Source organism: Aythya ferina (genome assembly GCF_964211825.1).
Source record: "Aythya ferina genome assembly, chromosome: 5".
Lineage (NCBI taxonomy): Eukaryota > Metazoa > Chordata > Aves > Anseriformes > Anatidae > Aythya > Aythya ferina.
In genome coordinates, this window is record NC_140301.1 from 29,193,440 (window position 1) to 29,221,301 (window position 27,862).

A 27,862-nucleotide genomic window follows, 5' to 3' on the forward strand; every position below is an offset into this window, starting at 1 on the left:
CTTTGAAGGTCTCCCTTACATGGTTATCTTGAATAGATGCATATCTCTGACAGAAAAACCTGACCTGAAATCTTGTAAGAACAAGGTCTCCCGCGTTTCTTATACTTCAGGGCCAGAAAATCCACATGAACAGCCTTCATCTACCCAGGGCCTGAAGTCTCCGAGTGCCTTCTAGCCGTTCATTAAGCAACGTGACTAATGCTTGTCACGTGTGCTTTGTTATCACTCATCCTCCCTCCAGGCTCTGCACGCAGAAGGCTGTGTGTGCAGTACAAAGCTCTGTCTTGGTAGGGTTTAGTGTTTTTCCTTTTCCAAGGTATGCAGCAAGCTGCAGAAAGGTGCCTTGCATTTAGAGGGAGAGGTGGGGATGCCTGCAGATGTCCCTTGCTCCCCGGGGGAAGTCACTGCGCTGCCCAGCACAAGCTGTGCCTGGCGGAGAAGATGTCCCAGTGCCTCAGCATTTATGGCTCCAGCCTGGGGAGAATTAACAATATCACCGCAAAGTGTTATTGATTCTGAGCATGGGATTAGAGTCAAGGATGGCTCTTACTGGAAGGGAGGACACCTGTGCCTAACAAAGCAGTGATATCCCAGGACACCTCACACACAGCTGAGCACAACCTATGGTAGGCAAATCCCACTTGATGCCACCCTCAGCATATCAGGACAGGCCAGCTGAACACCAAGTAATCTGTCAGTCTCCTTCCCGATACATGTAGTTTTAAACCATGCTTTGGAATGGGTAATATGTAAAGGGTTTTGCTTCTTTCTTCTCCGTGTGGGGAAGCGACACGCAGAAAATCCCAGCTACTTTGATTTGGTGACTGGAGGCACAAGTGACCTTATCTCTCCACCAATCTTCGCAGTGCCTTGTTTTCCCTCCCCCCTCCATGCTCAGGATCACAGAGTAGTGCCTCTGGCACGCACAGTGAGTCAGCAGCCCGGCAACTTCTCTATCAGGAAAATACCCCATTCCCAGGCCCTCACTGCTCGCAGCTTGCAGAACGAGGCAGGGCACCCCAGCTTTGCCAAAGAAGTGCCCTACGAGGAGCCAGGCCCCCTAAGGCACCCAGCAGGTCAGTCACTGCTGATGGACATGGCCACGGGGCCCACAGAGCAGAGATGAGCAGCCCTTCCTACGGCTCACAGGACCCCGTGCGTCACACCAGGTGATGGTGGGATGGCCACACGGTATTTCTCAGAAGTTGAAATCAGTCAGTGAACTTTCTTTGTTGTTTGTTTTTTTGTTTTGTTGATTTTCTCAGCCAATGCTCCTGGGAGTAAAGTATTAGCATAGCAAGAAAGACTCTCTGAGCTGTTGTTGCTACTGTCTGAACCGAACCCCACTCCTGAGATTTCAAAGGAGTTTCTTTGGCTTTTTAACTTTTCACTGCTCTTTGCATTCCCACTTCTGGACAGCAAAAGGCCCAGCAGACTAGTGCTGTTTTCACAATGTGTGTGTTGTGTTCAGCATCGTACTGGCAACGCTAGGCCTCTTGAAGTGGAGTTCCAGTCCCAGCCTCACTGAAAAGGTCCAAACTTGTTTAAACACTCAAATTCTGGTGACGCTTCTAATCAAATCCTTTGAGTTACCTTCAGGGCTCACCGCCTTTGTGCTGCAGTCAGGAGCATGTCCCCTGCCTTTATGATGGCTGTGACTTTAGCCATCGCCAGTGGCTCTCTGCAGCCTCAGCAGCACTACCCAGTAAGGACCAAACCCAGTACTTCTGTATTTGCTTTGCATGGTAGCAGCTTGTCTCACAATAATGAGGCCTCTACTGTATTTCCATCATAGCTGAGCTGCCACGCTTCACTGGCCCTCTAATGAGGATGCTGGCACTTATGGGAAAGAGTGTATTTCTGAGAGAAGGGGGGCTGAACTCAGCTTCATCTCTGATGACGGTGGTGAGGCTCTTTGCCTACCTATTCTGACTTCCTCTACAAAGCCTGGATGCCTCTAAATGAGTTAAACCCCTGGATAGACTCCTGTGGTTTCACCTCCTCTCCAGGCTGGCTGCCAGAGCATGTCCTATAGTGGCCACTCACCTTCTCACCAAAGGAGGTGCCACCAGGAAAGCACATTCCCGGGCACTTTGCATAGGAGGTGTAGGAAGTCTTACAATAACATTTATTCACGGGAATGTTTGCCACAGAATCACAGATACCACTTTGAGTTACCTACAGACAGCCAAACAAGTAGTTCATTTTTATTCTGATGTTAGCCATACAAGAAAGTGTAGTGGGTTAATTAAAATGGGGTTCAAATCTGATAGCCTTAAACTGGTGCAAACTATGGTAAAGATACTAAGTAGATCCTTGGCTTACACATTTAAACAAACAATATAATTGGTTAAAAAATTGTGCCTCGATGTACAAAGAAGCTACAAGGCTAATCTAATGAAAGCATCTAAATCCACAAAAAGCAATAACCTATTTAAGGGTTAGCTGTGCCAGATTTGACTGTTAATTGCACTTTAAAGTTTAAATAACAGCATATTGTGATCACTTTTAGTGGAAATGGCCATATGAAACAAAAAATTAACATATCCCTGATTGCAACACTATCAAGCTTGAAAGATCCAGACTACACTTTGGAAATTCACATTGGACTCAGAACTGAACTCTAAATGTCCATCCCCTGATGTAAATTCACACCTGAAATCAAATCTGTCAGTGGTAGGGAGTTTAATGTGATTTTTTGATTCTCTCTGGTATTTGCTAGTATGCTGCACAGTATATTCTAGACAACATAATAAGCTGTGATGTAACATCAGAGTCGCACAGAAATGAGTAAGAAGCAATACGAGAGTCCATGAGCACCCTGATCCTTCTCTGTTGCCTGTGCTTTGAGTTATTCACATTCTGCAAGGGCAGAGAGATGATACCAATTTCTGCTTAGAAGCCTGAACCGTGGAGCGATAATTAGACGCTGAAGGTTAGTTTTAGTCCAGCACAGAGGTGAGCACTGAGAAATCACCCAGCAAACTCCTATGGTCCTGCCTAGAGCGATGGGTGGTAAAGGAGGGAGAGATGCACGCGGTGTTCAAGTACAAGCACCCCACGTACGAACCTTTGGCAGCTCAAAAAAGCAGTCATCTACACACACGCCTACTCAGCCCTGTGGTGCGGCCTTAGAGATAGCAGGTAGTGCTTCTCTGTAGTACAAATGATAGGTGTGGAGCAACACGGTTACACATGCTAACAGAGTGTGCCAATACCGATACCCACACGCTTAAACATCATCCTCAGCAGGAGGCGCAGGATCTCCTGCCTGCCCACGCTGCTTGCAGCAGGAAGGGACGTGCTGCTGTGCCAACCTGCACTGCCTCCGGCTGCAGCATCAGGCACTGGTGGGGGAAAGAGAAGGGGAAGCCTTTTCCCCGGTGTCTACATGAGACAAGAGTTTGGACAAATCCGGGTTATTACTAGTGCTGAGAAAAGGGTTCTCAGAGAACCTTTTCCTCCAGCCTTCACCTGAGATACCTGCCCAGGAGCAGACAGCACTCCTGCAGGTTCTTCCTCCCTCCTGCTGTTGTTCTGCTAGGAGATTTTAAAAAGATCACAGAGAGCCAAACCATGTCTCCTACCACACAGATGCTTCTAGTTTGAAAGAGACAAAGAAGGTTTTGTACTGTGAGGAACAGAAGACTAAAGTGCGCCCTTTATCCTGATGGTCTCCTTTTGCTTGAGGAGCAGACAGGCACTGGGAGAAGAGGGCTCTGCATTGAACAACCTGTCCTCAGTCGCTCAGAGAGCAGAGGTGCATTCCCTAGATGCAGAGACAACCCTACTGAAACTCATGAGACCACAGATCTCATGTTTTCATTCCTTATTTTAGAGTGCAGATGCTTGGATCTGGATCCAGACCAGCCAGGTATGCAGGGCTGCTGGTCTCTGGGTTGCTCACACTGGATCAGCGTGTGACAACATTGGGTCACTGCAGCGTGAGACACCTCTGGCTCGTGGGGCACTGGACACAGCCACTGCTGGAGACCTGGGCCAGGCACTGAGGGACACAACTGAGGACTCTCTCTGGAGCAGTTGGCACCTGGAAGGCTAAAAAAAAACAACAAACCAACAACCAAAAAAAACCAACCCTTAACAATTCTCGTTAGCTTCTCCCTCCTGAACATTTTTAGCTCTCATGAATGTGAAATAAGCCTTTTCTATAAAGATACTGATGACACGGCTGGTAAAATCCGTCCTTGAATATGGTCAGGGAAAACCATCAAAAGGCAAAGGAAGAAAAGCCATTTCCATGGGCTGCTTTGGTTGTTTCCACATCCCACTGCTCAGGGCTGGGACGTGCTGCCCCACCTCCCTGCACTGCAGGCTGGCTGGTGAAACCTGCTGCAAGGGAGCAAGCTAGCAGCATCCCCTGTGGTCCTTCCCCAAAGAGCTGACCTCCAGAGCTGCAGCAGGGCCCCTCATCATCAAGGAGCCACTTTTCAGCTGAGGCTCTTGCCCTGGTCCCTGCCTGATCCACACTGCAGGCAGTGTTCATGGCTTAGGCTTGACAGGACTCATCTCTGGCTTCCAAGGGTGATGATGTCCAATTTGGGAGCATGGCAGTCTAAAGGTCAGTAAGGCATCCCAAAACGCCTTCAGGAAAACAGGACGTTCAGAAAACACAGCTGTGTGAAATATCAGCCCTGCTGCACATCACCGTGCTGGCTGCTTCTTGCTCACACCCAGGTAAACAAAAGCCAAGAGTGCACAGCCATTTCATTTTATTAATTAAAGTGACTGGCATTTATACAGCACCAAAGCACTTTGCAAATCTTAATTAAGCTTCGTAACAGCCCTGTGAGGTGAAACGTGTTCCCATTTTACAAACAGCAGAAAAAGAGACACAGTGAGGTAAGCGACCTGCCAACATGCTCAGGAGGTTGGTGGAAAAAAAAATAATAATGGCAAAGACTCCAAGATCCTGCTTTTCCACCTCTTTCCCTCTCCCCTCCCCATGCCACTCCTTGATGTGGAGTGCCTGTAACTGTGACCAGACACCCCAGGGACCTCCAGCCCAGGCAGCCACGCATGGGCAGGAATAACACCAGCACAGAATGCTGAAATGTTCTCCCATACCTCAGAGATGCCTTAGGGATCTATAAAATTTTTATTATTTTTCATATATTGAAGCAGGTGGAGAATCTACAGCCAAGGCTTCAATATGCCTCCAAAGTTCATTTCACGCTGCCCAGGGCCACTGATTTTTATTGTACTGGTGCTGGAGAAGACTAATACTGGGTGTCTGGGCACAGAGTTATTCCGAATGACAAATGTCCCCAGCAGTGAGCCGAGATGTGGCACCTCCACAAGCAGGGAGGCTGTCCTCAGCAGCTCGCCTGCTTGTCCCCAGGGAAGGTCAGACAACAGTGGGATGGCCAAAGTCTGGGGAAAAGGGAAACCCACCTCTTAAAATGGTATTGGGGAGATAGTGTAGATGGTTTTGGGGAAGGAAGAGTGGGGAGCTGGCAGCTCGATGCTCTGCGTCCATCAGCCAGGATCTGTTCCCATCTCTCCTCGGGTGGGACCTTGCTCTGCAAGAGCTGTGCTGTGGGAAGGAACGTCTGCCTGAGGGAAACCAGCCTGACAGATATTTTGCACAAATAATTGAATTATTTTTAGATGCTCTACACATCCACTCATAAGACAGCTAGCTACACTGAGATGAACAGATCTCACAGCCCCTTACTAATCCACTGAAACAGCTAATCTCCTTAACCCTTGTGACTCACGAATAATGGGAGATACAATTTCCTCTGAAGAGGCATTGCACCGTGCTGCTTTTACTCAGGATGCTGTGACCAAGCGATGGAGACCTGCAGCAGGTTCTTATGTTTGTTTTGGAAAGGAAAGGAGGGGCCAGAAGCAGTGATGTGGGGAAGCACTCTTACAGCATGGACTTCTCCTTCCTTTCCCCCTTTGCTGCTCCTTACAGCGTGACATATGCACAGGCATGATTCATCCCTGCCAAAACAGAACAGGGTCATCAGCACTCATCCCAAAAGCAAGATAGCTGGGTTGAGGGAGGAAAGGTTATTCTCCAAGCATTTCTAAGAGCCCCCAGCTTAAAAAAAAAAAAAAAAAAAAAAAAAAGCTTTGGTTTGGCTGAGCATGGAAAAGAAGCCCCTTGCAGTCACCTGTTTTTCTTTGGCTTTCCAGTACTTTCACGGAACAATTTGAGGTGTCTCATGTGTCTAATTTTGAAAGACAGCTCTCAGTGCTCTGTATGTATCCCTCACACCCAGCTCTGCCTCCACCACGCACTACAGCAAGGGTAGGGTCTCATTCCCAAAGGCTGCATCGCTGCCTTTTTGTCTACAGCACGCAGTTTTACAGACCTGACATTTAAAGTGTATGAATTGAAATAAACCTTTGAGATAAACAGCACAGGGAAAAAGAATCCCTAAATGCATGCATATACATGCTCACCCTAAGCTCAAGGGAGGTAGGGGCTGTATCGCCTGCTTTTCCCCACGTAGCCAAGACACAAAGTACCCTGAGTACTGCTGAGGAAATACCCCGGTAAGCATGGGCTTGGCTGTATTCCAACCAGCACCGTCAGCAGATCCACAAAATTCCTTGCACTGGGGCAAAAACGATCATACAGCACATTTGCAGTGGCCAAGAGAGGCTCGTGTGCGCAGAAGATATGCAGGAATTGCACAGCCACGGCTGCTGGCCGGGCTGTAGCAGCTCTGCTGCTAAATGCCTTGGAAAAATCTCTCAACTGCTGCGAACCAGCGAGCGCTGTGCTCTTCTGAAGCACTCGTTGCATAACTCTCGCACATAACTGCATACCTGGCTGAATTTCTAGCACAGTTTGGGTACAGAGGCATGGGGGGAAAATATTTCCAAGTCTCATGAAATTCATATAATGGGTACACAAAGGCTATGATTTACTGCAACAGCATGGACAGGCTCCTGTGCACTTTCACACTGCGATCTGCCAATGCTCCTCAGCCGAGACCTGAGCGTGGCTCTGCTCTGCTGCTGGGGAAACCTGTGCAGAGTTCAGCCAGCCCAGCTGGTGATGAGCCCCACCAGCCCACACCAGTGGAGAGCAGAAGGGCTGGCCCTTCCCAAAACCCAGCCATAGCACTGCAGTGCTGCTTTACCAACAAACGCCCACCAGCAAGGCTCAAAGTGCTCACAGAACAAGCTCAGTCCAAGGTGTGCTGAGGCTAAAGCCAAAGTTAGCTCTGAACTTCTGCAGAGACAGCACAAGTCCCATAGCTGGCAGTGGGTCTGCAGCAACAAATCTAATTTATAGATTATGTTTTCCAAATTCAGCAATATTTTCAACATAATTACAGCATTACGCGGCCAAGTATCCAGGTCTCTGAAGATCTTCAAGCACCCTAGTATCTGTGCATACCTACTGTTAGCACTGCTGCTGTGGGAGGTGAATCCAGCTCGGCTCTGTAAGGAGAGCATTTGCCAACAGATGGTTGTACCTGCTCTGGAAACCTGAACCTGACAAAAACCCTCACATGCTGTACCAACAACTAAAAATCTTCCCTCTGGAATGCCTACAGCACTTTTTTTTTTTAACCTGGAAAAAAACACGCACAACCATAAGGTGGGTTTTGTTGTTTGTTTGTTTTCTAACCACTTTAAAGCTTTTCCATATTAGTCAAGGAACCACCAAAATGGGCTAAATGCCTAATGAGCCACAGCCCTGACACCAGTTTGCACAAGAGCAGGGCAAAGCATCTGCTCCGTCCTTCCCATCTCAGTGCTCTAAGACTAGGAATCCTAAAAAGATTTCAGCTTGGTGGGAATGTTGCAGCAGCACCTCCCATCAGCAACAAAGTCAAAATTAATGCTAAAGTAGCATTAATATTTAAAGTAAGTTATTCTATTCCATGCTCCACTGTTTGTGAGGAGATCAGGGTAATCTCTCTGAGGACTTCCAGTCAGCTTCCCTGCCCAGGCATCTGCTAGATAAGAACTGATATTTTGCAACACTTGTTCAATATTACAGCATCTGGAGCGTGGCTAAGAGCAATAGATTTTTGGAAGATGTTGGACTCTCAGCCTTCCTTCTACCACCTCCTCCATCTGCTTGCACCCCCTGGCTCTGTACCCCTTCCCTCCTGCCTTGCCAAAGCACCACCACTTGCCCCAAGGAGCATACCTCCCATATCTCTCACCAACCAAGGCACTACCGACACCTTCTGGCCTTTTCTTCAGCCCAAGGAAATCAAAATGTAGAGGCTGTGCCTCATGGGGTGAACAAAACAGGGTGCTGTTCACCGCTTCTCCATCCCTGATGCATGACTGGGATCACTGGGGACCAACAGACTTGGTTAGAGATGAGGTGAGGTCTGGACAGGAGATATCGCCTGTTTCTCCTGTGAGATTATAAATTTTGCCTGCTGGACCAACAGTGCTGGTGCACACCAGCTGCAACACAAAAGACTCTGAGGACAGTCTGCAGAATGGTGAATATAGAGCATAAACTGCCCCAGCCTTAACAGGGATAAAATCCACGTGTGGCTAAAGCCCCACACACACCCCTGTAGCATAACTGCCCAGCAGCACCCCTAAAGACAAGCCTGGGACCCTAAAAAAAACTCAACACATTAACTCCTGGGTGCTAACCAGCACCAGGCCATCAAAGGATTAAAGCCAGAGAGGCTGTTGCAAAGGAGACAGGAGCTGAGGCAGAACTCAGCCTTAACACACTGTATGGTAAAACCTCAGGGAGGCTAAGGGACCTTAAGGGGATCAGCCTGTGGGACCCACTTGCCCCCAGAGGTCACAGCCCACACACCAGCTAGCAAAGGGGCCAGCCGGGCTGCCTGCCAGGAGATGTCCCCTGCAGGACAGGAGAACCCTTCAGCCCCAGGAGCCCACGGCTTCGCCTCTTTTCAGCCTCCACAGGCTGGCAGGAGGTGAGATCTCACCATCCCAGCTGCCCCTCGCACAGGTGAGTGTTCATTTGTTGCAACTGCTGTTGTAGAAGGTTTAACAGAGCTCCACGCGTGCCCCTTTGGCTCCCTCCTCATCTCCAGCGTTACTTTATTCCACAGAAAAAAGCCTGCAGGGATCGGTTCATTTATGCTGCTCAGCGCTACCAACTCCAGTGATGCAGTTCCTCATCTGCATCGCCAAGGGATGCAAATTTGCCCCAAAGAGCCCGTGATCCACCCACAAAATGCTCCTCGGAGCCAGACAGAAGGAATGGCAGAGGGAACAAGATAATGGCTGGGATGATGTAGAATAACAGGAAAAAAAATCCAGAACTGTGAGGACAGAATAGAAAGGAATGGGAATATTCTGCAGTGCTACCTTACTGATTCTTCACGTAAAGCTGAAAAATGCCATCTTTCAAATTCCCCCCTGACCCGGGCACACCTCGAGCCATCACTGCCAGCCCCCTGCTGCATTCACAATGAAATGTTAACAAAAGCGTTGAGAAGTGGCCTGTGGAGCTGGGAAGCCGGAGTGTCACAGCTCATCACCGGGAGGAGAAAAAAACACCCCAGAGCTCTGACAGCTCGGCTCTGCATGTCACATCAGTGTCCATTGAGGAAAGCAGGCACAGGAGATGTCTCAGTACAAAAACCACTCTGCACACAATAAAAAAAAAAACAGAGTCTGGGGCAAGGGAGGGAGCTCAACAGCCAGTGGAGATATTTCAGAGAGGAATGAAAGGTTTAATTTCGAGTTACCTAGAAGATTAAAAGCAAAAAGGCCACGTCTAACTGTACAGCTTCCTACCAGGGACTGAAATTCCTCTTCCATTGCATTCTCCACAAGTGGAGAAAGGGGCCTAAGTACCACGTATGGTATTTGTGCTGCGATTAAAACACCTCCAGGAGGTAGGGAAGCTCTCAGGTTTGCAGCAACAGGCTGGAAGCAATGCACAGACCTGAACGGTGCCACTAAGTTCTTGTGACCCAAGCCTGACTTCCCAAGGGGAAAAAGCATTCCCTGGGCTCAAGTGCAGGCAGAGCTTGCTCCTGGCTAGGAGCCACTGAAATGTCTGAGTGGCATCAGTGCCCCTCTTTTGCACATAACAGCTGGAAAGGAAGCATCCAAAACTGTACTGGACGTGATGAGGGAACCAAGGGGAGAAAAGCAGGAACTATTCCTCACCACTTGTGCGTTGGGGACCAAATAATTACAGATCCATTACAGGATCTATGTTCCTGGTCTGATCAGTGCTATCACAGCTGCCATACAAAGGGCATCATCATCTCCACTGAAATTTAGGCATTTACCACATAAGATCTCACCACAACAACTAGGGCAAGTTGAATGTTTTCAGCACAGTTTCCAGGGCCTGGTTAATTCAGAAGGTTGCCTGCAGTCCTGGGGAATTTTCATCTCTAAGTTGATGGTTTCTACGCAGCCCCATCATGGAGGCACAGTGATAGCTGATGGGCAGCTTAGGGTCCAGCTCATGTGCAGTAAGTGACTACGACATCCCAGGAAAAAGAGCAAGCTTCAAGGAGGCGAAGGACATGCTGAGCATAACAAAGATACGCAGTTAAAAATAAGTAATGCTAAAAATGCTGTGTAAAGCAAACATTAAACCAATCTCCAAGAGTGACGTTTCAGAAGATTCTCATGGAAGCAGCACTGTATATAGCCACAATGACGATTTGTGCACTTTTCTGTGTCTCAGAGGGCGGAAACAATTTTGAGATATAAGATTTGCTGTCCAGGTAATGTTTCCTTGAAGTGCTTCCTGAGATCTTCAAAAGGGCAGAGAGGAGGCACCTCAGGCATCCCCTTTACCCACTATTGTCACCACCAGCTGGACCTGCTTTCCCAAGAGGAAAGGCCAGCTGGGATTGGGATTTCTTACATCCCCAAAAAGCGTGGGATCGGCCCTGTCCTTACCCTACCTCACTCAAGAGAATAACTGACATCTGCCACATCAAGAAGGTGACCTGTTTGATCCACCTCCACATCCCAGCTGTCAACAGTTCCAGCTGGTTTGGACATGGTGCCTGCAGCATGCCTACCCGCATTACAGGTCTCCAAATACTTCGCTTTGTCCTCACCTGATGACCATTCAGCTCATATCTTGAAGCCTGCAAACTCCTTCCATCCTGATTTGTACAACTGCTGACACTATTCTTATTCAGAGGAATGTCCAATTATACAAATGCTCTTCACAAGTGGGAGCAAAAGGCCTCGTGCACTGGAGAAGCTCCAACCAGCTCCAACTCACTCTGCTGCACCCCATCTGGCATTATTTTGCTACCCCGATGCCATTACCTGCCCATATCCACCCAAACCCTCCTCTCCATCCTTTTCACTAGTCTATTTCCTCAGGCTGTCTCCAGACATCAGGAAGATCAGGGGGCCAAGATAACCCATTTGGTTTGAGAAAGAAAACTTGTTCCCCCCACCTCCTCTGTGCACTCCCAAATGGAGGGTGAGGGGAGCTAGTTTGCTGGAAGAAAGTTGAAAGGAGCTGGGACTACCCTATAGTGAATACAGGAGGGGAGGTGAACCTTTGAGGCATAGCATTCAAGGGTATAAAAAAATTATTAATGAAGAACCAAGGGAAGAATGGATCTGGGAAAAACGTGGCTGGAGTTGGAGCAAGGCCAGTTTCTCTTAAGAATTAGGATAATCTTTCTAAGGGGTGAGGACAGTAAAGTACTAAAAGTACTACAAGAGATTGCCTAGGGACATTGTAAATGTCTCTCTACTGGAGAGGTTTAAGAACAGGCTGGAGAAACATCTGTCACAAGTGACACAGATGCAAGTGGCTCTGCCTTAGGCTGAGATGATGTTGCATGGTGCATCTTTTAGATCATGTTACACCCACGTTTCTCAGCTCTACAGGCAACAGTCACTGTGCTTAGCCTGGGACAGCGAAAGGAGGATTCTCCTTTCTTCAAGGGTATCACCTCTACAGCTTCAAAGACTGTTGGCCATCCTTGCACCACTCCACGAAGTGAGCTTTTCCTCCAGGTGGAAATCACCAAGAGGCCTCTCCTTGCCTGCCTGCCCTCTCCTGCAAGGCAGTACATGGCATTGGCTGCAGTTATTGAAAGGCAAGCTGGTGCCAGGGAAATGAGGAATCTCTTCCAAGTAAAATCAGGCAATAATGGGGACTGTTGATGGTAAACTACCACAGCAGAGCAGTGGTATTCTCCTCCACAAATACCAGAGCCAACAGAGGATGAGCAGCAAGGCTAATTCAAGAGCTGGCTAGCTGGGAGAAGAAAAAAATCTGTTGCTTACTCGACTTGACCTCAAAATGCTAGAGCACTATGCTGTGTGCACTGTAGTAGAGATGCTTTCAATCACCTCCCCTGCCAAGACACTTGGCCCCAGCGTTCAGGTGAGACAGGCTATGAATTAAGGATGTGAGAACTGGTTTCACAGAGCTGAGATCCACGTCCATTTTTGTAGCAACATCAACTTTAGAACATTGTTTAAAAAAATCTTTTTTTTTCTTATTCTCTTAAAAAAAAAAAAAAAAATCCCCCTCTCTCTTTTTATTTCCTCTTGCCAACAAACTGCCAGATCCTGTCCAGGATCACAGTGTGCTGAAATCTAAAGTGAAAAGATACTTTTGCTTCTAGCTGAATTAGTTTCAGTATCCAAGTTTCACAAGACGGACAGGAATGTCCCTTCTAGGTGTGGAGACTGCAAACAGGTTCATGGTCCAGAATTTATCCGTATGGGAGAAGAAACAAGAGAGAAGACACAGACCTCTGTGTGGGTTTCTCCTGTCCAAGGATGGAGAAATCAGACTGCAAGGATGCTTCATTATGGCTGCAGAGACACAGTCTGAAGGGTTTCTTAAGGCAGTTATAGAGGGGAGTTAAAGCCAAAAGGACAAGATACAAGCCACATCAATACCTCTGTGCCACAAGTTATAAAAGCTGGGCTTTCCAGTTTAAGTGCTAGAGTCCCTTTGCTAGAGTAACACTCTGCCTCTACTGCTCTTTTGAGTGACACCAGAGGAAGAAGAGGAAAAATAAAAGTGAAATGCCCATCCAACTTGCTGGACTAATGGGGAAAAATGTGTCATCATTCAGAAATCCAAGAACGTGGCAGACCTCTGCATCTGTCTGACCTATAGTGCGAGTAGAGGTTTTATGAATTACCAGCAACCAAGGACAGCACTGGTCCTACCCTAACAGCGGGATGCTGCTAGCTGTAAGGATCCCTGGACTTCAGCTTGTTGACACAGTTCTGCTGTGCCAAGGAAAACGTAAAAGAGAAGCTGTCATTCTTCCCAAGCTAGAGGAATCCAGATGACACACAGCCCACGTCACACTCTTACTGAGTCTGAGAAAGCATCTCTGAAAGAAGAAAATCAGAGGGGTGTGTAGTTATGCCTGTGCGTGCTAAAATTAAGAAGTACAAGTGTTACACAGCAGACCTGCATGTAAATGTGATGAATGTTCAACATGAATTTAACGTAAACCCTGGTAGATTTACTGCCAAGTAGCTTTTGTGGAAAAAGCTATTCATTAGTATTTCAAACACTATTTACAATGTTATTGGGGGTATTGTATACTTATTTACTACAAAATCATACAGCTTGGTCTCTGTGAAGGCTCCTGGGAAGAACTGTTGATGCCTACACCCAGAGCTTACTTAAAATTTTATTTATGATTTTTATTTTACTTCTGCCATTCCTGACAGTCATCCAATCTGTTGTTTAAGTCCTGCCGTGACAGAGATCGTACAAGCTCTGGGGGCTACCTGGTCTGGTGTAGAAATGTCCTCCCTGACACAGGATAAGAGCTGGGATTTCATGGCCATCCCAGCAGCTCCAGCACCCCTGACTAAATGCTGTCATGTGCTGCCCCAGCCACAGCACGAGGGATCCCACTGCCCGCCCCGCTGGGCTGCAGGGGAACGTGTCACACACCAGCCCCACTGCCCACACACACTGCTTGTGACAAACACAGGGAAGAAGCCTGTAACAGGAAAAAATGAGTAAGCCTCAAAACAAAGATAGTTTGGGCTTAGAGGCTGGAGATGAAAAACACTGGCTAAACGAAGCAGCTAGCTGGAAACATCCCAGAAGCTAGGTGCCTGCACGTTGCATTGGCACTGGCCAGAATGTCTCAGGGTTGGTTTTTCTTCTGTCACATTTATATCAGTCCCAGATGGCTACAGATCTGCAAAGATGCACTGACCCTCGCCCTGCAGAAGCAGATGACCCGTCATGCTGAGCCACGCCAAGGATGTGCACCCAGCTCTGCTTCGAAGCTGAGCACTGCCCGCTGCTGGATTGGGAGCAACGCCGGTCCTGCAGGGACCAGGCTGGATCCCCAGCAGCAGCGAGGCAGTGGTGGACCCACACACCAGGCTGGCAAGTCCCAGTGACCCCCAGACCACACAAATGAAAATCCCTGGAGAATACGGGTGGTATGCAGAGGGAAGGCTTGCAAGGGCAGCCTACGCATGGCATGAACAGGCAAGCAGGTCAAGCAAAGCAAAGGTAGAAGCTGTCACGACAATCCCACCCTCAAGATGGACTGCAGCTGCAGGACAGAGCCATTACAGCTCCCTGGCAGTGCTTGTGAGCATCTCCGATCCAGCCTCAGCTGCTGGAGGCAACAGTGCTCAGTGCTCTGCTTCCCGATGCCGGGCACACCTCCTGCCACAGATTTACTGCTCCTCCTGACAGTCAATAAAAGCCTGCAATGCACTAGACGGGAAATCTCCCCTCTCCATCCCTCCCACCCTTCCAGCTAGAGAGATCCTGGGAGATTTATTGCTGCAATAAAAACAAAAGAGACGGAAAGATCCGGGGGAGCCTCGGAGCCAGGCGGCGCTTCAATAAAGCCCAAGCAGGCTCATGGGGGGATGCTGTTCTCCAGCACTGACCATGCCAAATGGCAGTGAGCAATTCATCCCCTGGAAAGGGAAATGTCCCAAGGAGCAGGACAAGGAGGATCCCTCTCCTGCTGCCTCCATACCCAGGCTGGGGGGCTACACAGAGGGGCACTGGGGCTGGGATATCCAAAGAGCCCTTTTACTGCCTGGAATTTTTCAGCCCCTCATCGTCACCCACCCCATCTCAAAGGGGTTCAACAGCAGCTTCCCCCTGGGACAGCTGCACCTCAAGAGCAGGAGGGAGCACGCATACTTCAGACAGACAGCACCAAAACACAGCAACCCCTTCCAACACCAATTCAGTGGTGGCTGTTGACCAGACAAAAGGAACCACCAAAAAATGAGGCTTGCTTTATTTCTTCTCTACCAAAGAAGTGATTTTCAGTTCTCATTTTCAATATGTAAACATATATGAGCTTGAAGCTTACAAATACTATCCTGCCCTCTGAAATAATTGGTTAATTCCCTCTTGCACGCAAAGCTCTTCAGTTCACCTTTAAAAGAAGGAGATGGATGATTTACAATCCAGCATCCCCAAAGCAAATCTCTGCTCCCCACGCAAGAGGCAATAATTCAGCAAGGCTCTGCTGCCATCAGTCATGCTTCTCATCTTCCCGGTGAACCTTTCCTGTCACTCCCTGGCAGGGGGAAATGGATGGCAGATGCTCCCCACTACGTCGGGTCTGGAGGTGGGGGGTGGGAAGATGGGGAAGGGGTGACCTTGCCAACACTGTCAGCAAGACGCACGTGTCTTGCTCAGAGATGGCTGGTGGTCTCCTTAGTGACTGCCTGGCTTTGCTAATTAGATGCTTTGAATGTTTGAGAGAGACGTATTTAGCTCCCCAGAGCGTGGTTAGCGTTACAGGAACTCTGTAATTTGTTTTTCAGTTGGTTTGTTGGTGTTGTTGGCTTTTTTGTTGTTTTTTTTTGTTTGTTTCCCTCCATATGAAATAGGCTCAGTTTTCAAGTCAAAAGATTACTATTTTTTAACTGCCACTTCTGCAAGTCCAGCCTATGATCTGAGAGCCAGGCAAAGCCTTTTCTACTTTGCCTAGTAATAAAGGTCTTGTAATTACACAGGCAAGTCTGGTGCTAGTCCATAAACCAGAAGGCACCCCAGTCTATTTTTCCGTGGCTATTCTGTTTCTAGAAGACGGAGCAGCTTACCCATACAGGCGGGGTGAACAGAGGTGATTCACAGAGACACCAGGCCTGGGATAGCACCAAACCTGTGAGGTCGGTGGAGAAAGGGAAAGCACATTTATTTTAGACCTGCATCTTTCACATCCCCCACAGCTTTGCAAATGGCACACTATACCTTTCCCTGCCACGTAGCTAACACTGTGTTGACAGCTCTTCCAAAGCCACCGAGCCCACCCTTAGTCCCTGAACACTGCTCGTTGTCCCTGAACAAGCAGTGTTCAGGGACAAGACCCAAAGCAAGAGACTTTCTATGATAATGTAGCATTAGGAAGTGTAATAGCTGCTATGTTGGCCCCATTTTGCACATGGATGAAGCAAGGCATGGGCCAGTGGTGCAACTTCTCCATGTGTGCAAAGCAAATTAGAGGCAGGGCTGGGAGAGGAAGTCAGCTTCCCCCACCTTATGTGCTATTCCTCTTTGAGCTGCAAGAGTTCATCACATATGACCAAATCCTAGTTCACCATACATGGCCAAAACTGGAAAAGAAGCTCAACTCTATCACCATTGGGACAGAAATGAAATCATGTACCAAAACCTCAGTACAAAACACAATCTAATACTAACCTAGTCAGTTATAGCAAGTGAAGATGTAAGAGAGGGGGAATTTCTGTTTTTGCCCATGAAGGTGGATTTTGCCCTAGCAGTTGCTGGGAGCACAACCAGAACAGACCCACATCAGGATGAACTCCAAGCTCACCTGTGCTGGATCCTTCATAGTCTGCATGGCCAACAACCTCAAATGGTGCCAGATCTTAGAGGTGCTTCTGTGTGCCCCAGGATGAAGTCTGAGTCCCAGATGCTCCAGGCGGTATTTGCCAATTTCTTTGAGGACTGTAGACTTACTTCTGCTCCCCTTGTCTTCTAGATTCAGCACAAGGAAGTACATGTACTTCAGGAAGGAAGGTGCATAAGGAAGTTGCAACCCAGCAACACTGGGAACGGCTCATCTGCCTGGGGAGACCACAGAAAGCCTAGCTGCATGAATTAGGAGCGTGGAGTTAGGGCATGAGAAAACCCCAAGTGGACACCCTTACTCTGAAGGAACCTGACCTCAGTTCAGTTCAGCTTAATCTTCCTGCAAAGGCAATTAGACCAGCATAAGGCCACGGGAACAATATCAGCCACAGAAGGATTTAACAGACTTTAACTAACGTCTGCAGCCAATCTCTTAGTCAATAAAAACACAACTGGCCCAGCCTGGTTTGGGGAGACTGCAGACTGAATGTGCTCAGTGCACTGCCACCATCAACACCAGCTGCCCTGCCCTCATTTTGCTCCTTTTCAAGTTTTCCACAACTGGGCATATCTTCACCTCAGCTAACAACCAAATACTGTAACAATGACCAGAAACTTCCTACCCCTTTGTGGTGGTAGAGGCCAAAGCCACCACAAGCTTCCCAGAGAGCAACACAGACAGAGCCTGGACTCAGCTACACCAAACACAGTTGCTACTGCTTCAGGTAGAGGGTGTTCGTATTGCTGCTACTCACTGAGGCCAAGCTGAGCCCAGCCACCTCTGGCCACCAGAGAACATTTCTACGTGCCAGCATGCCACTGTCATTTGATTGTTATTTTATTATTTGGTTGCACTAAGAGAAGTACGTGTTTCATGATGGAGATAGCAAACCAACAGAAAGATGCTTGCACGGAGCTATTTGGAAAAAAAACTCTAAAAGGCATGATTTGATTTTGGTAAGGACAGTGATGCTTGAATCTGCATTCTTAGATGAGTGCTCTGGCACACATACATCAACAAAATTAAATGGCAACATCGAGGGGAACATGACAATGGCAGAATTAATTTTGTCCCATGGCACAACAGAGATGCTTACCAGACGTAATCCTTTCTCTTCACACATGGTGCAAGCATTAACAACATAACCAAGGCTTATTATTTAAATACCACAAAGCCAAATTATGTCCATAAGTGCACTACCTCTCAGTAGAAGGAATCGCTTCACGTATTACAGACAGACCTTCTCGGAGTCATTCATGAGAAAAGAGTTTGGTACACTGCTCTTACACAACCTACTAGAAATTAAATATAACAGCCCGTAATAAGACAGAAATGCTGCAGGCGTATTTAGGACACCTAAGTTCTGCAGCTAAAATAGCTCTGAAGTTAAACGTTTCACCCTCTGAAATGGAGTGCTAATGGACAGTGAATGGTACAACACACAGTCACTGGCTTGGAAGGGAATGTTTTGCCTAAAAAGTCTAGAGTGGTGGCTTTCAGCCCGACACTTTGACGGCAGGCTGCGGACTGCTCCCAAGGGAATCATGAAAGGCTACTGAAAAAAAAAAAAAAAAAAAAAAAAAAAAAACAAACACAAAACCAAGATCACTACACACTACAGAGCAAACTAAGTCTTTTCCAAAGGGCTTTATATACATGTACATCCCCCTAGGATATTTTGAAAAGCCCACAAATTGAGAAGGACTGACAGCCCTTGTGCTAGGTGCAAGCTCCTCATCTTATTTTGCTTTGTTCACACCACTGTAACTCAATATGATGTGAACATCTTCTGATGGACATCAGAGGCCCAATAAAAATTAAGAGAGGATTAGGCATTGGTCAGTTCAGCTCTGTGACAGGATCAGGATAATTAAGCTGGTGGAAGTACAGCAGAATACAATAATACAACAAGATGTTTCACATATGAAGCTCTGTGTGTGGAAGACACCACGAGTACATTTGATTATCAGATAAATAGTCTGTAATTGTGTAATTAAATATCGTTTTATAACTATACACACTGGGGGCAGAATTAATGTTCTGCTTGGCATTATTGACTTCCAGGACTTAATCATGCAAATGGAGCATTCTCTTAACGAGATTTTTTTAAAATAGCCTCTCTTGGGCTTAAGTGGAAAAGAGAAGAAAAGAAAGAAGGCTCTCCATCCCAGCGCTGGATTTAGCACAGAACTATCACGTTTACCCCAGGCAGGAGGCCATGAGACACAGATTGAGCTTCACAGATGCAGAGATGTTGGCACCCTACCTTGGTATTTCAGAAGAGCTCTCACCCCCATGTTAAGCATGTGCTCCCAGCTCCTGATTTGAGCAGCCTGCACAGCTCCACATGGTTTACTATGGGAAAAGAGTGATCTCAACAGTGAAAAGAAAGGATTAGAAGAGGAAAAGCAGGAGCGGCTGGAACACATGGTATTCGTGAACATCTACATCAGAAACTCGGTCATGTTCAAAGTCTCTGTTTTGTGCAGTTCCCATGGCTGAACACACTTCAGCAACTGCTAGTGCAGAACAAAGCTATGTTCTTTGCCTGATGCCAAAAATGCCATCAAATGCCTGTTGTGCTGATGCGCACTGAGCATTAAACACCATTTAGCTGGGCCCAGCGATGTCCCAATTTGTCACTAATGGCCCTGTGTCAGGGCTCTGCACGAATAACTAGGAATGGCGGAGAGAGCATGGCCCTGCCCAGCATCAACCCTAGCTCCAGGAAGAACAGAGAGGAGGCAATTGTCTCCTCCTGGTCACCAGGACCTTCAGGACCATCTGCACCTGAGCCTGCATCCACAACATTATCCTGAAAACAAGTGGCTGCATGAGAGATTGCTCTCTGCAATCTCTTAAAGTTTCCATACTGGAGGTGACACTGACATGATGTATGACATTCCTCAGCTTGCCTTGTATTTGCATTACTTGCCAACCCTGGCTCATTTCTCCAAGGACTTTTAAAGCATATGAAGCAGAGGTGCACCTGGAGGCAAAAGCACAAGCGAACCAAGAAATGACGGAAGGCTAGAGAAGGAGAGGAGATGGAATATACATATATGAGTATATGTTGGGAGGAGTAGGGAGGATGAAATTCCATCTGCCTGCTTCTAAGAGCATGGATGCTCGCTCCTGTTCTCAGCTGCACAAGCCCCGATTGTTTAATGAAGAATCATTATTCAAACAGTGAGTGCAGTCAGCCCCACTGTACAATACCGAGCTGTTCCTCTCGCTCCCAGGGCATGTTTGATGAATCTAGTCAATGCTGCTAACCTTAGGCTGGAACGTGGGTGGCTGTCACAGGATGGCACGGCTCATGTGGGGCCAGTGCCAAAAGCACTAATTTCGAGACTGATCTCTTCTAGCATGGGTCTGATAGCACGACAAGCAGCTGTGCCAATACCCAGCGCCCAGAGCATCCCCTCTGGGATTTGCAGGCTGCAATTAGCAGGTGAATGTGCTGTCTTCTCTGGGCTCATGAAAGCACCTCAGCCCCTATTGATTGCCGATCAATAGCCACTTCCCATCTCTCCCTTTCAGTTTCTGCAGCAGGGAGTGTTAGTAATCAAATAAGAGTGGCAGGCTGATAAGATCCTGTCATCAGTGCACCAGCAAAATGGGATTCTAGATCTAATCTCCTATGTCACATTTCCAACCCTAATCATCAATATTTAACCCCTCCAAAGACTGAAGCAAGTAGCCACAGTTTTAAGAGTTCAGAGGAAACTTCCTGATGTCCACCCAGGCAAAGAAAGCCAGTGGAAGAGACCCAGGTTTCCTGCTCTCATTGAAATCCAGGGGAAGTAGCAACAATTGCAGGGAAGGCCCATAATGGTAACTATTACTGCTAAACACATCTTTTCATTAATTCTTCTTATACTTCTAAGTTAGCAGAATAAACAAAAATGTCATGCAGTCAAAGGGTTCTAAACTGCCTTTTTATTTTATTTTTCACAAAGAAGTACCACCAGAAATTTGAGGTTCCCAAGGATTTTTTTATGTGCTCATCCTCTGGACCTGTGAAATCTCCACACCCCCTCAGCTAGGAAAAGAAAAGTCCTTCCACCCTGCACAGGACTTAAATATTTCAGTGCTTGCTTGCACTCCTCTCCTGGCAGATCTTGGTTCAAATTGTCCCAGTTTCATGGCTATTTACTGATATGTCCTCATGGCACGTACATGCCTGGGCTGCTTGAGAAGGGACAGTTTGAATAAGCTGCCACGACTGCATGGATTCTTTTCCTCCAACCCATCACATCAAAATGACAACAAAACACTCTGTGCTGGGTGAACACTGTCCTTGTCAACAAAACAGCAAATACCAGCCATAAGATGGTTAATGCCATCCCCTCCACCCACTCCAACAGCAGGAGCCTTTCTATCACATCTAACAGGCTCCAGCTTGGGCCCTTAGAGGACTACTCTATTTAAAATAGAATGTTAACAGGAAAAAAAAATAAGAAGGAAGAAATTCAACCAGACATTAAGGTTGAGAGACAGCCAGGCTAGCTGTTGTTACTCTGCATGAAATACACGACCTTTGAGATCTCAAATAGATGGCATTTCTGCTCTCCTTATCATTAGCACTTTTAAAACTATTATTTCTGATATACTTCTGCTTTTTCCACCTTTCCACTAAATCTCATGTGCTACAGCACTAGCAGTCTCCCGGGGAGCTCTGGCACGAGTCTACTTAGCATCTCACCTGCTCTAGATGCAAAAAAAAGGCACAGAATGGACCTTGTCTGGGAAATCCCACCTCACCACAGATGCTTCTCTTCCCAGGAGCAGAGGAGAAGGGGGGCAGCCTGGGGACACCTTCCCTGTGCATCCTGGCGAGGGCTGCAGCTGATTCTCTCTTACAAGGAATAAACCTCTCCTGAAGCCTGCAAAATCCCAGGTCGGCAGCACAGACTTACAGGGCTAACACTGAAGACATGCTACACTGCTGATTCATGCCCAAGGGGACCAACAAGCCTGGTGGGGAAATATGGGGCCCATTCCAGGCAAAACAGGACTGGCACAGAGGGATCATTTATGGAATGGTGTTTAGAAATCCACAGCTGAACATCAGCATCATGTAGGCATCCGCTGTTGTGGTTTATCCACTGTATTGCTGATATCGATCCTCATATAGTTCCCTGATTGCTGGTTAATTATATGCTGCTGCTAAGTCAATATACTGCTTCAGCCCCGATTCGGTTTGAACTGCCTGAGGCCAGCAGTTCCCCCCGCAGCGCAGCGCAGCTCCCTGCCTGCCTGCAGAGCTGCTCCCAGCCAGCTGGCCCCCAGCCTGCACCAGTGCAGCACCCGCATCCCTCCAGGCAGCAGGGCTGAGCCCTCCAGGCCAGCACAGACCCCCTTGGAGCCTGTGCTGAGCTCTTGGTGCTCACCCTTCCAGTGGTCACTGCATGGCCTGAGAGCTACGGATGGCTCCTCACAGGATAGGCACGCTGCATCCAACCCTGCCAGCCCCAAAACTGCCCACCTGGGCACCCCCTCGCCCCAATCGCTCCCTGCCCTGTGGTACTGGTACTGTACAGAGCCCCATGGCCACCCAACACAGCCTGCCGAGAGGCAGCTGCTCCTGCATGGCAGGTAAAGTGACCCCTTATAATATATATATAGTATGTATGTTAATATAAATGCAAAATGCCAATAACTGCCACAAGGAACTGCCCGAGGTAACTATTATTACCTCAGTACTACTTAGGCAACCTCTGTGCTCTGTCTACAGGAGTTCAGGTAACCTTGGACATGCTACTATCCCACCATCTTGTTCCAGAAAAAAGCATTTAACTCTTTCTAATGGTAAATGAAATGTGAGTCAGCTGGTAAAAGAGGTTCGCCTTGGAACAGAAAAGTTATGTGTTATTCCACAATGATTTCCTTGTGCAAATGCAGGTGAGCAGTGAGAGTTACTCCAGAGCTGTAGCAAAAACATAACCCCTAATGCAGCCAGGGAAGAGCCTGTCACAACTGTTTGCTTAAGTCCCTCTCCTGCTCTAGACAAAGACATGGTGCTTGAGATCCACCAGGGTCTACACAACGGCTCAACGTTTTCTTTCCTGACGTACCTCTTGTTTTGCTGCAACCTTCAGAGCTAGGGACCATCCTTACAGATACCTGGATGCCAAGAGGGGAGGAGATGATGTGCACTGGGAGGAAGCTGCTTCTTTCTTCACTCCAAGCTATAATAAGTTAAAGACAGTGATGCCTAAAAAAGAGCAGATGGCTTCCCAGTGAAACCTGAAGCATTCATAAGCAATAGGTAGTGCAAGAAGGTAGGCTCCAAGATGCTGTAGTTTTGGGGCAGTCTGAGCAGAGAGAGCAGTAGGGAAAAGTAGGAAGCAGAAAACAGCCCCTCCTTCCCTTGGCTTCCCTCAACAAGGCTGGAAGCTTCTTCTTCTGTCAGTGGCATGGAAACAGAGAGATAAATCTGAATCTGCTTCCAAGACATCCCCACTGACTGAGAAGTCCTGGCAGCAATGTTGGCCCCACAGCAAGACACCAAACCCCAGTCCCACATTAGGGGAGAAGAGCAAGGCTCCATGGTCCTAAGCAACTAGCTTTCATCCATTTCTCTTTATTGTTACAAACACCTTGTTCTCCATCTGCCTTTCTCCAGAGTATTTAGCAACCCACAGCTAAGCTCCTTCTCAAGCCCTGGAAGCACCCCCACCATGGCCCCACAGGCCTGTGATACCCCGTATAATCATCCCCAAGGAGAGAACAACTCCATCTAAACACACCTCTGCTCCACCTTTGGTGACTCACCCCCGAGACACCAGTCAAGGACATGCACTGGGATTCAGATCACTCACCTTTGGGGACAGCACAACACCCTCCTGCCTCAAACAGGGCAAACCTTGCTCACTTCCCCCACCACCTCCTCACAGCGCCTTCCCTTCCCTCTCCCCTGCCTTCATCTCATATTCCAGAGGCATCTCGCTTACTCAGAGCTCCAGCATTCGAGGGCAGAAAGAGGCTTTGGGATTGACAGCCAGCAGCGTAACAGCATTGACAGCAACTACAATCTCGTGACAGGTAGATGGGTTTAATTATCCGCGTGGGTGGACGAACCTTCTGGGAGAGCCATCTGGAGCTGCCGAGCTGCAGAGGGTTGGGACAACACAGCCCTCCCTGAGCAGCCGTCACACCTGAACAGTAGGGGCGTCCCTTGATCATGATGCTGTTTCCCCGTGGACCTCCCACCAGGAAACTCCTCTACATGATTTCCTGAGGCTACGCACAGTCGTTCTGAGGCCTCACCTCACCCTCCCTCTCTGGTTTTGTGGAGGTTGATTTAAGCTGCTGACAATAAATTGAAATTGCAGTATCCCATGGAAAACCGCTACGTGTTGGCCAGGTTCAGTGTTCCTCACTGCCTTAAGCCATCTCAAATGCTGCGGAGGACTTGGTGAGTGTTTCATTGCAGAGGTGCTAAACACACAGAATAACTATTTCTCTCCCCAGAGCACACCAACTCCTATTAAAATTTTACTATCTGGTGCAGGAATGTAGGAAGGACACGCTGCTTGCTCTGCAGCTCATTCCCTTCAGCACACCTGGTATCACATCAGAATGTTGTTACCCAACAAACACCAAAAAAGAACAGGAGAAGGAAAATTCCCAGCCCATCAAAACCCCCAGGAAGCTTCAGAGAGCAAATCCATCAGAGAGGAGGGCAAGGCAGAGGCAAGCAGCCCCGGCCAGAGGGTGGGAAGGGGTCTGTGGGGCCGGCGTGCCGCTAACAGGTTTATTCTGCTGGCAGGGATCCCCTTCGGCAGCAGGCGGGTGAGCGCTGCAGCCCAGCGAGCTCAATCTGCGCTAAGCAGATTAGTTCCTTACCGGTGAAAGGTTCTGGGCAGTGGCAGAGAGTTGCTCACCATGTGACACGAGGGGGCTGTCATTACGTTTCATAGATATGATATAATTATACGTTCCCTGGAGGGTACTTCTAATTGAATTATAGGGTGTCTCACAAGTATTCTGGGCAGCGGTTCGAGGAAGCTCTCGCCGCCCAGAACAAGATAGAGATACCCTTTAATTCCATTAGATGTACCCTCCAGGGAGTGGGCTGTTACGCTGTGCAGCGATTTGCTCAAAACCCATCTCCCCCCACCAAAATTGGAAAGGAGGTGCCCTTAGCACAAGTCCTGTTGTTGCTGCGTATTTTTCCCTTGGGCCTCCTCTGCAGTCTTGCCACCCAGTGAAACTCCCCGGCCTCCAACCCAGGAGAGAAATCCCTCAGCAAGGGCAGTCACTGTCCCTTTTCTGGGACTGTTCCCTTTCTGGAGGGGACAGTGGTCCTTTCCGGCTCACTTCCCAGAACAGATGCAGCACTGCTCAAGGCATCACATGCCAGGCTAGATGTACAAGGGAGGTCTCAGCCTCCTTTGAAGACCCCTTCTCAGTCTTTCCTAAGACAGTGAGAGGAAGCCCAGGGGTTACCAGGCGTGCAGCCTGCCTGAACTCTTGTCCTGCCTTCCAACACAGCTGCAAACAGCTACCTGGGACAGAGCCACCCTCCATCCTCTCTTCTGGGGGCTGTGCACCAGCGAAATCACCCCACACTTCTCTCCTGCTCCAAGACTGCTGCCTACAACTCACTCAGTCAGCAGAGATGTCACAGCTGCTATGTTTTGTTTTGTTTTTCTGCTCTGTACCATACAAAGGATGGGATAATCAGGCCCCTGAGCCTATTATTTTTTCTGTCACCTCAAGGGAAAGCCAGCACCAGCTGCCCACCACAAGTCGAATGACCTACTGAAGCTGCCATCAGTTGTGACTCCTACAGATCGCGCTCACTCCCATGTCTTACACCACCCCGCTTGTCAGGCCACAAAAAGAGCAAGGAAGACAGCTATGCCAAGGACTAGCTAATTATAGAAAACGAAGATGTTCCCATAGGAAAGGCAGCACAGTCACGGCTGAGATAAAGCACACGGCTGCTCTCACTGGTGCGCGAGCAGCAGCCAGGAGCCCGACGCCCTCCACCCTGCCCAGCGTGCAGGTATTGCTCTGCAGCATGCAGCTGATCAAACTCCAGGAGCCCGGCTGCCAGGCAAGCAGTTATTGCTCATGCATAGTCCATTTACTGTGCTTTTGCATTATTCACAGCTCTGCCCACCTCCGGTGGTGTCAGCTAACAGGACACATCTGTGAAAAGCTGCCAAATCACACATTTTCTCTCCCCAACTCCACTACAGAAAGAAAAAAATAATACTATGAGTTATCAAAGCTAACATTACCAACCCCAAAATACTTTGAGCATCTTAAAGAAACACTTGTGATGTCTTAGAAAGAGACAGCTCAGTACGTATTTACTTTTGCACAGCCAGTACGTTGTCCCTGGCACCTTCTTGCTCACTAGCACTGCAGCCCAGTTATCTGTACTAAAAAAGGCAGAGATAGAAGTATTAAGCCAACATGATCAAGCAGATGAGGTAAAGGAGAGGCTAATTCAAGAGGAACGATGGGTACAGCAAAGATAACAGGAGGGGGAAATTCTACATTAAATATTGATGGCTTTATCACACTTTAAGGGTAAAAGCAGAGCAGCATGGTGCCTAGGTGGTGTTTTTTACAAGGGTAGGACCTCTTTGGCTTGCTTATCTCATGGAAAGAAGCACAAAGGCACAAAAGGTAGCTCCTACTGCATTTCACTTTGACAACATGCCTTTACATGGAGTACTAGAGAGGCACCGCTGTAAATAAACCATCATGACACACTCGCCATGCCAACGCTGCAAAGGCAGGAACAACCACTCCTGAAAGCTCTGCTTGGCCAGCTCAACAATAAAGAAAGAAAAAAAAAATGTAAGTGTTGGAGGAGATCTTCCACAGTCTAACTGAGAGACCAAAAGATCAGAGCCACGGCTTTTACATGGGGAACAGCATTCAAGCCCTGGGCTGCTTTCATACCCAGAATGTCTCAGCACCAATACTTGGGATGAGCTTGCAAGGGGAAGGGCTGGCCATTGCTCCCGAGCAGCTGGTGTGCATCTGTTCCTGAGAGCAGCAGGACATGGTGGAAGCTGTCAGGATGTGACATCTGGAGCAGGGAGCTGAATTTCCAATCTCTCTCTTCACCCGCTGGGGGAGGCCAGAGACCAAAGGAGCCCAGGTGGACATACACAGCTACACACGAGGCTGGGAAGTGGAAAGGGAGCTTTGAAAAGGCACTGCAATCTGCCCTGCAGCAGGCCTGTTCAGGAGAGGGGAGGCTCAGTGAGGACAGAGCTGGCAGATGCTCAGGCTGGTCGGGCTCACAGGGTGCAGTCACAGTGCCACACTCCATGCGAGGCTCATCAGACTTCAGGGCAGCTCAGCAGACATCTCCATCAGCCTCCTAAGGACAGGTCCTGCAAACCCTGGTGAGAAGAACTGGTCCTGTTTCCAGGTGTGATGCTCAGGCTTCCACCACCCTGCCCTTCCAGCCTAAACCACCCAAACAGCCCAGCTCTCCGAGCAGCCAGTGCTTGTGCTATGCCAGGACTGGCTCCAGTTGAAAAGCTAGCAGCAAGAAGTGCTGGCACCCAAGCAGAGACTTGAGGGGCCTCATCTGTCAACAGTCCATCTGCCAAGACAGCTGTAAATACATACCAGCCCAGATTCCTCCCAGCTTTAAATCTGCTGTTTTCACTGAAGCTAAACAGAGGATGAATTTGGTCTACGGTACTTACAACGGCTAGAGTGGCAAGTTCTCTTATCATCACATTTTATCCTGCCATGAGGTAAATAAGAAAGAAGCCACATTGCTAGCAACAGATAAATCACCTCGCATTTGAAACAGCTGCCCTCTTTCACCAAGGTCAGCTTCTCCTATTTAGCCACAACAGAAATGTGCTTGAGGACCCCTGGTCAGGGAGGCTCTAGGCTCTGCCATTCTCTGTTCAAAAAGGGTAAGCCCATGTTTGACTCAGAAACCTTGCTGGCACTCTGATCTGTTAGAAGTCACAGATACATTAAAGTAATGCTGTAATTAATGGTCCCACTGTGGGTTAAAAAAACAACAACAAACATACTCGCACTAGAGCAATGTACAGTCTGTCAAGTCTTGCCCCCAGCGTTTTTTC

At 48.2% G+C, this 27,862-nt stretch overlaps 1 protein-coding gene and 1 long non-coding RNA gene across 4 annotated transcripts in view; both read right to left on the reverse strand.

The window, feature by feature from the left end:
* The window catches only part of SLC8A3 (solute carrier family 8 member A3), a 113,725-nt gene that overhangs the window by 39,830 nt on the left and 46,033 nt on the right, over positions 1–27,862 (reverse strand). The gene's annotated exons all lie outside the window — the stretch shown is intronic.
* On the reverse strand, positions 5,369–27,772 carry LOC311437774. 3 transcript variants are annotated; one of them, XR_014693700.1, is made up of 3 exons: positions 27,390–27,472; positions 26,709–27,157; positions 5,369–5,554 (listed from the first exon to the last, which is right to left on the reverse strand). It is a non-coding gene; the product is annotated as an uncharacterized lncRNA (long non-coding RNA). The 3 variants fall into 3 exon arrangements; XR_014693701.1 differs by lacking the exon at positions 5,369–5,554 and having other exon boundaries at positions 26,431–27,157; positions 27,470–27,772; XR_014693702.1 differs by lacking the exon at positions 5,369–5,554 and having other exon boundaries at positions 26,431–27,157.